Raw genomic sequence first — 14,333 nt, 5'->3', positions numbered from 1 at the left:
CCACACCAGTTGCCGACAACAGTATCGCTGACTATACACGTGCCCACACCAGTTGCCGACATTAGTAGGGCTGTCTACACACATGCTCACAGCAGTTGCCGACATTAGTAGTGCTGCCTATACACGTGCCCACACCAGTTGCCGACATTAGTAGTGCTGCCTATAGACGTGCCCACACCAGTTGCCGACATTAGTAGTGCTGTCTACACACATGCTCACAGCAATTGCCGACATTAGTAGTGCTGCCTATACACGTGCCCACACCAGTTGCCGACAGCAGTATCGCTGCCTATACACGTGCCCACACCAGTTGCCGACATTAGTAGGGCTGTCTACACACATGCTCACAGCAGTTGCCGACATTAGTAGTGCTGCCTATACACGTGCCCACACCAGTTGCCGACATTAGTAGTGCTGCCTATAGACGTGCCCACATCAGTTGCCGACATTAGTAGCGCTGTCTACACACATGCTCACAGCAGTTGCCGACATTAGTAGTGCCTATAGACGTGCTCACACCAGTTGCCGACATAGAACACTCACACTTTACTCTCCTGGCAGTTGCTCATCCTCTCCTGTGTCTTCAGTCTTCTTTCTTCCTCATAGCTCCGCCCCTTCGGTGCCGTGTAGCCCCGCCCCTCCGACCGATTAGCCCCGCCCCTTTTCACACGTACTACTGCTGCGCGCTGAGCACTGCTGACCTCTGACCTGGCCTGATCTTATGTTTAGGAGCCTGGAGCGGAGGGAGCTCTGTGCCTCGGGTCTGCTTCCTGTCCTGTCATAGCAGCCGGCAACCACAGAGACAGACAGCAGGGGATGCACAGCAGGGACAGCGCCTCTCCTGCCCGGCGCCTACCTGCTTTGCATCCTCTGCTGAGCGGGTAGCGCCGGCCCTGACTACTACTACTACTACTACTACTACTACTACTACGACATTGTAGCCTTCAATACAGCACATTCAACATAAATACAGGCAAGTAAAAAAAAAATATCTTTAATGTCACAGTGCTAGTTTGAGGAAGAGTTAATAATAATTTAGTATTAATAATAATGATATTCAAGGGATGAAATGAATAGCATTTACAATATAAAAAAAAAAAAAAACATAATAAAAAAAATTGAGCTCAAACTAAAAATAACCATAATGGTAGAAATACTGTAAAATGCTGTCTCTCTCTTTCCTACCAGCTTTTCATTAAGCAGTTAAACGGTTCCAATATTGACCTCATCTTGAGACACAGGGTGACATTTAATGAGATGCGAAAATGTGATTTGTGCGATTTTTTTTCGGCAAAACCGGCCGAAATCGCACTTTCCCAAATTTGCATATTTAATGAGATGCGAAAAACGGCAAAAACGCGTGAAATCGCACATTCTGAAAGTGCGATTTTTAGTCACGCCGGAACTCGCATCCAGATGTTTTCCCATTGAAAATATACAATTTGCATATTTAATGAAATCGGTAAAAAATTGCCATATACTGTATGTAGACCAGGTTCTGACAGGCGAATTGGCCAAAACCCTGCACAGATCATTGCGATCTGTGCATGGTCCTGTGTAAAAAAATGTGTAAAAGTGTTTTTTTCTAAAAAAAAAATGGAGTGAGCATAACCAGCCCCGGGCTCATTGAGCCGGACCTGGTTCCAAAAATACGGGGGACAAAAAGCATAGGGGTCCCCCACATTTTGAAACCAGCACCAGCCTCCAACAGCCCTCTGTGTCATGTCACAGACAGTGGACACTTTTTACATAAGGTCCCCCGGCCGAAACATGAGCACTGTGGCTGGTCAGCCTTGGGCGGGGTACATGGAGGAGTAAGCACCCCCCCCCAGTAAATAGGTCCCCCCCAGGCTTCACCCATCCAGGGCTGAAGCCTGGGACTGTCACCGGTATCCGTGGCCAGTGGACACCGGCCTGATAGGGTTAAATCACACATTCCTAACATTGCTTTATGCAGGTGAACTACAGTGCCAGCAGACCTCTCCCGCATGCTAGGACTTGGAGAACCACAAGTCCAAGCATGCAGGGCATTAATAGGCCCACTGGGACTTGTAGTTCACCCATAAAAAGAATGTTAAAGTAAAACACACACACACAGAAAAGTATAACTTTATTACACACACAACCACACACCTCACTTTTACACCAACATACTTACCAATGCAGGGTCCAGCGCTGGTGTCTGTGCTGCACTGACAGCGGGGTGAGCCGGCTTTCTCCGCTGTAGAGCTTTTCCAGCTGGGACATCACTGTTATCTATTTTAAAGGGGAAAACATCTGGATGCGAGTACCGGCATGACTAAAAATCACACTTTCAGAATGTGCGATTTCGCACGTTTTTGCAGTTTTTCGCATCTCATTAAATATGCAAACTTGTAAAGTGCGATTTCGGCCGTTTATGCATAAATGACATTTTCGATTATCTCATTAAATGTCACCATGTGTCTCAAGATGAGGTCAATATAGAAACTGTTTAACTGCTTAATGAATAGCTGGTAGGAAAGAGAGAGACAGCATTTTACAGTATTTCTACCATTATGGTTATTTTTATTTTGAGCTCAAAGTTTTTTTTATTATGTGTGTTTTTTAAATACTGTAAATGCAATTCATTTCATCCCTTGAATATTATTATTATTAATACTAAATTATTATTAACTCTTCCTCAAACTTGCACTGTGACATTAATGATGTTTATTTGTTTTACTTGCCTGTATTTATGTTGAATGTGCTGTATTGAAGGCTACAACCAATTTTTGCTATAATAATTGTGACCAGCCACGGTGCTCATGTTTCGGCCGGGGGACCTTATGTAAAAAGTGTCCCCTGGCTGTGGCATGACACCGAGGGCTGGTTTCGGAATACGGGGACACCCAGATTTTTTGTCACCCATATTTTTGGAACCAGAGCTGGTCCAAGAGCCTGGGGCTGGTTTCAGAAATACGGGGGACCCCTATGCTTTTTGTCCCCCATATTTTTGGAACCAGGTCCGGCTCAATGAGCATGGGGCTGATTACGCTCAGGAGGGGGGATCCCATGCCATTTTTTCTTTTTCAATTTTTTTTTTAACACAAATTTGCATATTTTCATGACTAAAATTCGCCCATTATTGCGCTTTATCACACTTTTTTACCCGAATATTTTTTACCACTCACTATGCTAGTATCCCACGTGTCATTGACACATTAGGTTGACAATGGGAAAGTCGATAGTCAAAAGGGCGACGTGAGTTTTTCACTGTTTTTATCCCATTTTTATTTGTCCTGAATTTCAACATAAGTCAACATGGGCACCGTATCAGCGTACCGCGTCCCCTCGCATCTCGTTGCACTCACCATGCTCACCAGGCACTATAATATTCTTCCTCCTAGTGGATTATATGGCATTGTCGATCTAATGCTTTTGTCAACCATCCAACTCGGTTGACCTTAACCATGTGGACCAATTCCATGTGTTGATGTAAGCACTGTTGACCTTTTGTGGTCAACCTAATGAATGTCGACCTTCAAAGTGTTGACCTATTAACCATATCCCCTGGTCCGGGCAGGGCTGGATTATAATGGGGGCACAAGGGGTCAGTGCGCATGGGCCCCCCTCTAGCTAGGGGCCCCCTGTGGTTGGCATGTTTTTTTTTTTTTAGCTAAAGGTTTTGTGCATGGGAGTGGGGTAGTGCTGCAGCTTCACCTATCTGCCAATGTGACAATGATTAATGGTGCTGAGCATTGGGAGCCAAGTGTGCTGTGCATTACTGGGAGTTGACTAAGTCCCATGATACTTTGCACCAGAGGGCAGAGGCTGAGACGTTTGTGCTGAGCTCTGATTGGTGGAGCTCATTACATGCTTCTCAGGCCCATGGATAACAGCAGCAGCAGCCTAGTCATGGGAGGGTTTTTAATCAGAGGCAGCAGTGGGACTGTGAGGTCTCCTACAGAGTAAGGTGCAGAGGGACAAACACAGGCTTTTCATGTGGTATGTATGTATGTATGTATGTATGTATGTATGTGTGTGTGTGTATACTATATATATATATATATATATATATATATATATATATATATATATATATATATATATATATATATAACAATATTTTGTAGAAGCAGGCACTCACCATAGGCAATTTTTCAGGGTCGAAGCAAAATTTATTCAGTCATAGCTGTAGTCGATGTTTCGATCCTCAACAGGGACCTTTGTCAAGACAACAATATCCAAAGGACTGGAGGCACAAGGCAGTGAAAAATTGCCTATGGTGAGTGCTTGCTTCTACAAAATATTGTTATATTTGGGACTCAGTTGCCTCTAAAAGTGGAGCACCGCCGAGTTGAACCAGGAGTTTATTGAGTGCGGTATCTCACACCTACTACTATATATATATATATATATATATATACATACTCTCCAAAAAGAATGAGTATATTGGCTGTACATATTGCCTGTAGGAAGGCATCGGAGCAAGATATCCCCACAGGGGGGGGGGGGGGGCAGGAGTGCCGGGAGAACATTGGAAAGTATATATATATATCTAGTATACAGATGGCGCGGGTCTTATTATTGCCGCCTATGGCGATGTTTCCGACACACGCCATGGCGCATACATGTAGCGAATCACCGTGGCGCTTCACGACGAGTGCAATATCACAGACCAACCACCAGATGTCACTTTTAAAAACCTCATTTGCGCATGCGTAAGATTTGTGCTTCAGCGCGTGCATGATGCGCAGGAATTACATGAACTTTATTATACGATGAGCACCTCTCTAATGCCGCTGGCACGAGCGTGATCCAGTCTCTTCAGCCGAGAGTGCATCATGCTGATGCGGACAGAGAGTGTCGTACATGTACGTCATGGCCGGGAGGTACTTCCCGACACATGACGTACATGTACGTCATGGCTTCTAACTGTCACTGCGTCTATAGACGCAGTGACAGTTAGGAGATGTAGCCGCACAGACGCTAATGCGTAACATCAAACACCGTACTGTAGTTCTAAAGGTTGTACGACACGGACGCTATGCGTCTCAGTATACAGTACAGTATTGTTCTAAAGGCGGTCACAATATTGGAAACTTGGTCACAATATGGTTTTGCAGCATTACATTCACAGTATTGTGCGGTAAGTTACTGATGGGTAGATTTACAGTATGAAGCGGTGATAAGGGAGGAGAAGTGGAAAATGCCGTCCAATCAGCTCCTGACTGTTAAGCTACAGGCTGGGTGTAGAATCAGTCATGGTAGTATAGTAGTCATTACACTGTACAGTTCTTGGCTGTAGTGTAGTGGTTATCTGCATGGTGTTTCACGCCGGAGACCCGTGTTCGATTACGGCGTTAAACCTTTAATATTATAGTATCAAATTTTACAGTTTTAACTAAGATATAATTATTGACAATATACTGTGTGATTAAAATATAATTATTTATATTTACAGTATAGTATTACATTTTACAGTATATTGTATAAGTAATGTATTACAGTATATAAAAACTACTGATAAACTACTGATAAACTACTGTACCCACTACTCAGCGGCGGGCGCACAGAATGGGACGCTGTTCCGCACAGGACGCACGGCGCATAGGACGCACGGCGCATAGAACGCACGGCGCATAGGACGCACGGCGCACACGCTATTGCAGTATACTGTAGGCGCCATTATCAGTATCGCTAGTACTGTACCTGGACCTGTTCAGTATGTCGGACACTGGCAGAGTCAGGAGGGCAAGGCCCTTTGGCAGAGGGGAGCTCCTCACCCTGGTGGCTTGGCGGGACAGGCTCCTGGTCTCTAATCGGGAGATTGTGGAGGCCTACCAGGGGGCCCGTCAAGCCATCAGGGTGAGGTTCCATAGAGACAGGCCAGTTAGGAGCCTCCAGAGGAGATGGTCCGACCTGGTCCGTCGGGACCCTCAACTGCTGGACTCCCTCAGGCAAAGTAAGTACTGTACATACCTGTACAATGTTGAGTGCTATTGTATACAGTATTTTTTTACTTGTTGCCATGGGGGATTTTACAGTATACTGTACCTGTATTTTTTTTTAATGTGCTGATTGCTGTACAACTGTTCAGGTAGATTTTACAGAACTTGCTATTAGAATTAGAATTTAGAATTAGGGGGTGTGTCATTCTCCACCTGAAGGGTGTGTCTACAGTACTTCCATACAGTACACTACTGTACTGTACATGGAGATACTGTATTGTGTGTGGGGGGGGCGCTGACCTGGACAGAGAGGTTTTTTGGACCGGGTCTGAGAGCGCCAGAGTCAGCTGTTCAGCAGTGGTATTGATACAGATTTGGGGGGAGCAGTATTAGACAGGTCCTTCTGAGCATTGTTCCGCTCTCCAACTCCAGGGCCTGGACCCCACTTCTTACATTCCCATTCCTGCAGCCACCAGACCTGGTTTCCAGCCCATGGTTGGGGTGATGTCAACATGTTAACCCCCGGAATCCATGGCAGATCATGTACTGTACAGTAAATTCTTTGCAATGAGCATGTTAATCCCTTCCAGAGTGTGCAACACCTGGAAGACCAGGTTCATCCCATGGCAACGAGCATGTTAACCCCCTAATATGCAATGAGCATTATAGTGTGTGTAGTAATGGGTAATGGACATTATGGAATGTGGTAAAATACTGTACATACTGTACTGTAATACAGTAGGTACTGTACAGTATTTTGGTGTACAGTATGGCATAATGTGTAGGACTAATGAGAGAGAGATGGAGATTGCTGCTACAGTACGGGTGTGGCCTAGTAATGCTGCATTAAAAAAAAAAAAAAAAAACATTGTAAACGTACTGTACTGTACAGTAAATTCCCTTCTACTTTTAGAACTCCATAGAACGGTTGTGTCAAAGTCATGGCCCTCCAATTGTTGTGGAAGTACTGTACACATCCCACCCAGCATGCCATGCCACAGTTTTAACAATCCATCATACTGTACTGTATACAAAAAGTGGCATGCTGGGATGTGTACATATGTACTGTACAACCAGCAAAGGCCCAAAGGCTGCGTGACACTCAATGCAGTGCACCCCAAAGTGAATGCCTTCGCTGAACGGCATCTTCAGTTCCTCCAGAACCACCTGCACTTCCAACCACTTCAACAGCCAACCCCCACCTCCGCATCCCACAAAGCACCCCCTCCACCGGACCACTGTACTCACTGCCTGGCTCCTGGTCCTCCTGCTGCTCCACCTCCTCCTCCTCTTCCTTCCTACAGTACACCGCATTGTTGATCCCTATTCACACACAGCCCCAATTGTTTATGGTGTACTGTACAGTACATGTACTGTAGGGTGTGGATTGAAATGTCGAATGACATAATGTCGAATGTCAAAATGTCGACACCACAATGTCAAATGTGTAAAAATGTCGACATGGGTTAATGTCGACATTTCAAAAATGTCGACTGCCATAATGTCGACTGGGGTTATGTCGAATTGCTCTTTTGGGGTTTTTTTGGCCCGAAATGTCAACAGTGTCGACATGGACACTGTTGACATAGTGAATCGGACCCTCGCATCGCTCGCTTCGCTCGCGATGCTTAGGGCATTTTTACACATTTGACATTGTGGTGTCGACATTTTGACATTCGACATTATGTCATTCGACATTATGACCGCATCCCGTACTGTGAAAGTGCGCCGTTGATATGGTCTGCTGCCCAGGGCCCACACAGACCATATCGACGGTGCTCTCTAGAGCCGCCAACCCCCCCTCCCTGTACCCCCCTCGGTACAGTACTGTGCTTACAGCGCCTGATGGCCTGAAGTCTCTCAGGATCCCTCCTGACCAGGTCACTCCAGCGCCGCTCTAAGGAGCGGATAGACCGCTGACGGCCAGTGTCCCTAAGGATAGCCCTGCGGGTCTTTCTGTAGGCCTTCATTTTCTCCTTGTTGCTGGAGAGAGTCCTGTCTCTCCAGCGCACAAGGTGCCTCAGCTCCCGGGTGCTGTACGGGCCCTCTCTGCGCTCCGCCATTGTACTGTACAATGCAGTGGTGCACAGCATACAGTACAATAAAGCACAGGTGACGCAAAATTTCGGCGCGGGGGTCCTAGACACATGACTTTCATCATGCGCCCAAAACTTTATTTAAAAGAGTTTGGAGATACTAAATCGCTAGGACATACTGTACTGTATAGTTTTATTAAATATCATTCTACAAAATACTGTACACACTGTATTCCAATAGAAAAAACCCTGAGGATGGCCCGCCAGCTCTGGAAGCACGTCTGGCACGGCCCGCCCCTTCGTGGATTCTTTGCTCTGCAGGAGATGTTGAAGTGTAATGACCTGTATTAGCCGACCCCCTCCACCCCTGGGGGGAGGGGAGGAGGCGCTTGACTTCATTACTCCTTGCAAGAGACAATACAGTATTGCAGCGTGTGAAATAGGGCTTTCTTAAACCAGTCACCCCCGGCAAACCTCGCACTGGACGCTTCAACTCATACTGTAACTCTTGGTCCTCGCGGAGGTTCAGTCGCATTAGCGGCTAAATCTCCCGAGTGTACTATCTAGATTCGGCCGCAGATGCGCCTGAACCTCCGTGAAGTCTGGTCTGTCAGGACTCGGCTTGTGAATCCTTCAGTACACATTTAGTGGTCTACGCTAGCTTTATTGATTACTGTGCATTTATAAATAAATAAATAAATAAATGAATGAATGAATGAATAAATAAATAAACATCAAAATTATCTTACAACCCCCTCCCCTCCGTAATCGAACTCGGGCCTCCTGCTTGGATTGCCGCGCAGCTAACCACTAGACTACTGTACGGTCATGTAACCCGTGGCAGGATGTGATGGCAAAACCAGTACCCCTGCAGCCTCTGAGACGCCCCCCTGGCGAGAACCCCGAGGACGGCACGGCCCGCCCCTTCGTGGATTCTTTGCTCTGCAGGAGATGTTGAAGTGTAATGACCTGTATTAGCCGACCCCCTCCACCCCTGGGGGGAGGGGAGGAGGCGCTTGACTTCATTACTCCTTGCAAGAGACAATACAGTATTGCAGCGTGTGAAATAGGGCTTTCTTAAACCAGTCACCCCCGGCAAACCTCGCACTGGACGCTTCAACTCATACTGTAACTCTTGGTCCTCGCGGAGGTTCAGTCGCATTAGCGGCTAAATCTCCCGAGTGTACTATCTAGATTCGGCCGCAGATGCGCCTGAACCTCCGTGAAGTCTGGTCTGTCAGGACTCGGCTTGTGAATCCTTCAGTACACATTTAGTGGTCTACGCTAGCTTTATTGATTACTGTGCATTTATAAATAAATAAATAAATAAATAAATAAATAAATAAATGAATGAATAAATAAATAAATAAACGTCAAAATTATCTTACAACCCCCTCCCCTCCGTAATCGAACTCGGGCCTCCTGCTTGGATTGCCGCGCAGCTAACCACTAGACTACTGTACGGTCATGTAACCCGTGGCAGGATGTGATGGCAAAACCAGTACCCCTGCAGCCTCTGAGACGCCCCCCTGGCGAGAACCCCGAGGACGGCCCGCCAGCGTCTGATACCTGTAGTTCTTTCATGGATTGTCTGAGTTTGTCCTTTCATAGATTAGTGCTGTCATGTACTGTAGTACTGTACTTTATTTTAGCGCAAGTCGATACCGTCCAACTCTGGAAAGGCAGGAGGCACTTTGACTTCAGCGCCTCCTCCATTTGCTCACTTGTACTGTATTGTACGTTCACTAGTGTCTCATTTTAATTTACTTTACTGTACTGTACTGTACTTTATCATTTCCCACGAGCACCTCATCGTGCATGAGCGTCTAATCGCGCACGAGCTTCTCATACAGTATAGTAATACGGCGAATGGAGGAATCACTCCGACTGTATCTTGATGGAGCATTAGCCACCCAGTGGTGGCAGATTGTATTACATGGCGAGCAACCATGTCGCTTGGCGGACGCCAGCGCCATAAAAATATCGATGCGCCAGAACCTCCGCCATGGCGTCCAGGCGGCAATAATAAGGCCGGCGCTATCTGTAAGTTACCCATTGACCAAGTATATACTGCCTTTACTCTGTGTTTTGACAGTGTAATATTCCTCCATGCAGTTTGTGGCCAGTAATGACAAGTGCAAGGGCCCCCCCCTGTCTAAAGTGCCCCGGGCCCCCCAAAGGCTTAATCTGGAACTGGGTCCGGGTAGGCGTGAGCACTGCCGGAAGGTTCTTGTGTTGGAGAACCAATCTTTGAGAAGGGAGAACGCTGTATGGTCGCCCCCTACAGACAGTCATTAGGTCCGCACCATGTGGTATGACATCCATTAGGCTTACAGGGTCAATACATGGACAGTAGAAAATGTCCACATGCACAAAATTTTGACAGGGGCAAAGGGTCAACTTGGAAAGAGTCGACACAAAAAAAGGTTGAGACAATGTATGTAATCTGCAGAAACCCTGCGCCCCTGCACCGCCTAATTCAGACCTGATCACAGGGAAAAACTGTTTTCAAAATGGACAAATCCATTGTGCACTGCAGGTGGGGCAGATGTAACATGTGCAGAGAGAGTTGGATTTGGGAGTAATCAAACTGAAATCTAAATTGCAGGGTAAAAATAAAGCAGCCAGTATTGGTTATGGTATAGAACATCTACAGTGTCTAGGTCTACAATCATATGGTCGACCACTAATGGTCGACAGTCACAAGGTTGACAGGGTCAAAAGGTTGACAGGGTCTAAAGGTCACTAGGGTTCAAATGTCGACAGTCAAAAGGTGAACAGGGTCCAAAGGTTGACAGGGTTAAAAGGGCAATAGGGTTAAAAAGGTTGACATAAAAAGGTCAACATGGTCAAAAAGTCAACATTGAAAAGGTTCACATGGAAAAAGATTGACATGAGTTTTTTTAATGTTTTTAGGGTTTCTATGTCAACATAGGTCAACATGGACTCTGTCTAAATGTACCGCATCCCCTCACATGCTTCGGGCTCGGTGCTTCGCTGCGCTCGGCACACTATTTTGTTCTCCCTCCAACGCCCTATGGATGTTAGACCATAAACTACTGCCTGTCGGCACATGTCATCTGAAAATTTGACCATGTCAACCTATTGCCTGTCAACCTTTAAACCCTGTAAACCTTTTGACTGTCGACCTTTAGATCCCATCGACCTTTTGACTGTTGACCAATATGATCAGTCCGAATGCCAGACTGGATGCTTATGTAGTACCACTTTCCCACTGCAGCTATTAAACGGTAAATTACCATTTTTTTAGCCTTTTTAAACGGGTAGAGCTGCAGTGGGAATGCTCCATTGGCTTTACCCGTTTAAAAGCATTGGTATTTGTTAAACGGGTAAAAAGCAGTTTTTCTTACCCGTTTAAAAGCCATGTTTTCGGCAGTGGGAAAGGGGTATCCCATTCTACCCGTTAAAAAAAACGGCATGGGGTTCCATCCCCCCCCCCACTGCTGTAACCAGCACCAGGCTGAAGAGCTGGGGCTGGTATTAAAAAAATCAGGAAAAGTGTCAAATAGGGGCCTCACTGATTTTTTAAAACCAGCCCCAGGCTTCAGGGCCGTGGCTGGTTCTCAAAATACGGGGGAAAAATGACTAGGGGTCCCCCATATTTTAAGAACCAGGCCCAACCAGCCAGCAGAGTAATGCCACAGCCGGGGGACACTTTTTATATAAGGTCCCGCAGCCAAAGCATTAACCCTACCGACCAGTCAGCCTGGCCAGGGGTCCTGGGGGAGTGGAGACCCCCCAATAAAGCCCCCCCCCCCTCCTGGACTTACCTGATCAGGCTGAAGCCTGGTGCTGTCCCCAAAGAGCCTGGGCTGTGGTTACCGGGCTGATTAAATGGTGTAAAAAAAAGAATAAACTATTGTCTTATACTGTGGAACTATGAGTCACAGCAAGACTCCCCCGCATACTGGGACTTGGAGAACCACAAGTCCCAGCATGCGGGGCATTAAAGGGCCCGCTTGAACTTGTAATTTAAAAGTACAATAAATAGTGTAAGACAGTGGCAGGGAAAGTCATAGACGGCAGGTACTTTTCCCCTAGAATCCTGTCTTATGGCATATAGACTGCAGGCTATTTCAATCTGTGTGGTAAGCTCCGGCTTACAAAGGGTGTTCTGTCCTGGGCTGGTAATCAGGAGAACACCTGATTCTTTAAAAAGGAGTCAGCCCTCTCCTTAGAGCTCTCTCTCTCCCTGGGTGTTGGAGGCAGTAAGCTGCTGCTAGAGAGAGACAAGGCTGTAAGTACTGGATCTATATCTGCTGTATGTGTCCAGTGTCACATAGTGTGGCCCTGGTATAGAGAGGGACGTTTATTCTGTTTAGTTAGAGCTCAGACGAGCAGGTTTTTGTTTTCTGTTTTGCCTGAAGTGTAAAGGCTGTTGTTAGTTTCTTGCTCTGAGTGCTGCAATAAAACTCAGGCAAGCCCTGTTTTGGACCCAAGCCGTGATGTCACTGTCTAAGTCTGTGCCAAATCCTCACCTGTGCCTACCCGTTTGATGCTAAAACCCCACATATGGTGGAGAATGCGAGCAAGCATCTCACTTAAAGAGACATACATCGAACTATAGGACTTTTGCTACAGCAAGCTGGAAGTTGTTGCTAAAGGCAACCAGCCACAAGTGAGTGTCTGGAGTGCACTGATACTTGCATGTCCTGGCTAAAGGCTGCTGTAACACTGCAACAGGAGACTGTTAAAATGGAGGACCTTTTAAAACACTTGGTGCAGGCAAACGCATGTCAGCAAAAGGTGCATGAGGAGGCCATGCGTGCCCAGGCTGAAACCAATGTTTTGCTGCTTGAATCCAACAGACTAGCCTTAAAGGAACAGCAGCAAATTAATCTGCAATTACAAGAGCAAATACAGAATGTGGCTAAGAGTGTGGCGCAGACTGTGCAAACACCCCAACCCTTGCTTCCAACCACACGGGCTGCAGTACAGAAATCTCTGCAAAAGATGACTCTCACGGATGATGTAGAGGCCTTTCTTGCGGTGTTTGAACGTGTAGCAGAGCGTGAACAGTTACCCGTGGATCAATGGGCAGGTGTGGTAGCACCTTTTCTAACTGGAGAACCACAAAAGGCGTATTTTGATCTGAGTGAGCAGGATGCTAACGACTACGCGAAACTCAAGGGAGAGATCCTTGCTCGCTTAGGCGTAAACATGAGTGTGCGTGCCCGGAAGGTGCATAACTGGACTTTTTCTGAACAGTTACCTGCGCGGTCCCAAATGTATGACCTGGTCCACCTGGTAAGGAAATGGCTACAGCCAGAGGAGTCTACACCAGCGCAGATCGTGGAGAGAGTCGTGCTGGACAAGTATCGTTGTTCCTTACCTCCAAAGGTTCAGCGCTGGGTCGGTCAGGGCGACCCTAATGATGCCGAGGGGCTTGTCAACTTGGTTGAGAGGTACAGAGCTACTGAAAATCTACTCCAAGAAGTGCCTCCTGGACATTCCACCCTCAAGAACAGCAAAGCGGCCGGATCATCTGGTAAGACTGTTCCGTTTACTAGAGGGGTGAATAATGTTGTAAAGGGAGGTGGCCTAGATGGGGAACAAACAGTGGAGAGGCGTTCCCAAGGGACAGTGGGGTCCAAACCTGGGTCGCAAAAAGACTGGGGCCGCATACAGTGTTGGCGTTGTCATGGACCTGGGCATATTGCTGCCAATTGCCCCCTTACTTCTGAGCCAATGGAGTGTGATACAGCCTGGCGAAGCTCTTTATATGCACGTTCTGTTTTTTCTGCTGAGACTGTGTCAGAAACTGGACAGCAAATATGTCATGTAAAGGTGGATGGTTATCCCGGGAGGGCTCTACTGGACTCTGGGAGTTTAGTTACTCTCATCCATGCCAGCTTGGTAGACCCTGGGACACTCACAGGACGTTACATAGGGGTCTTGTGCATACATGGGGACACCAAGGAGTATCCCACAGCTTTAGTCCAGCTAAAGAGTACTTGTGGAACTGTGTCCCATGAAGTGGGCGTGGTAAAGACCCTGATGCATAGTGTGATCCTGGGAAGAGACTTCCCATTGTTCTGGGACTTGTGGAAACAGAATGTACACTGCACTAGAAATGCTGTTAATAATGAGAATGTGTGCCCTGTGTTTAGTCCTGAGCCTTTTGATCAGGATACTGAGGTTCAAACGGTAGGGGTGACCACTATTGAATCTGACCGTTTTCCCCTAGCTGTTCTTGCAGGTGAAGCTGAGGAGCCGGAAGAAGCAGGTGACATGCCTGAGCTAGAGATGTCACGTGATAATTTTGGGACTGCTCAACTTAGAGATCCCACCTTATTAAGAGCTAGGGAAAATCCTAAAGTCATAAATGGTGAGCCCCAATACCCCAATGCTGACAAAGAGTTCC

Source organism: Crinia signifera, chromosome 1 (assembly GCF_055691185.1).
Source record: "Crinia signifera chromosome 1, ASM5569118v1, whole genome shotgun sequence".
NCBI classification, from domain to species: Eukaryota; Metazoa; Chordata; class Amphibia; order Anura; family Myobatrachidae; genus Crinia; species Crinia signifera.
The sequence above is the reverse complement of the archived record's forward strand: the minus strand, read 5'-3'. Positions refer to the sequence as shown.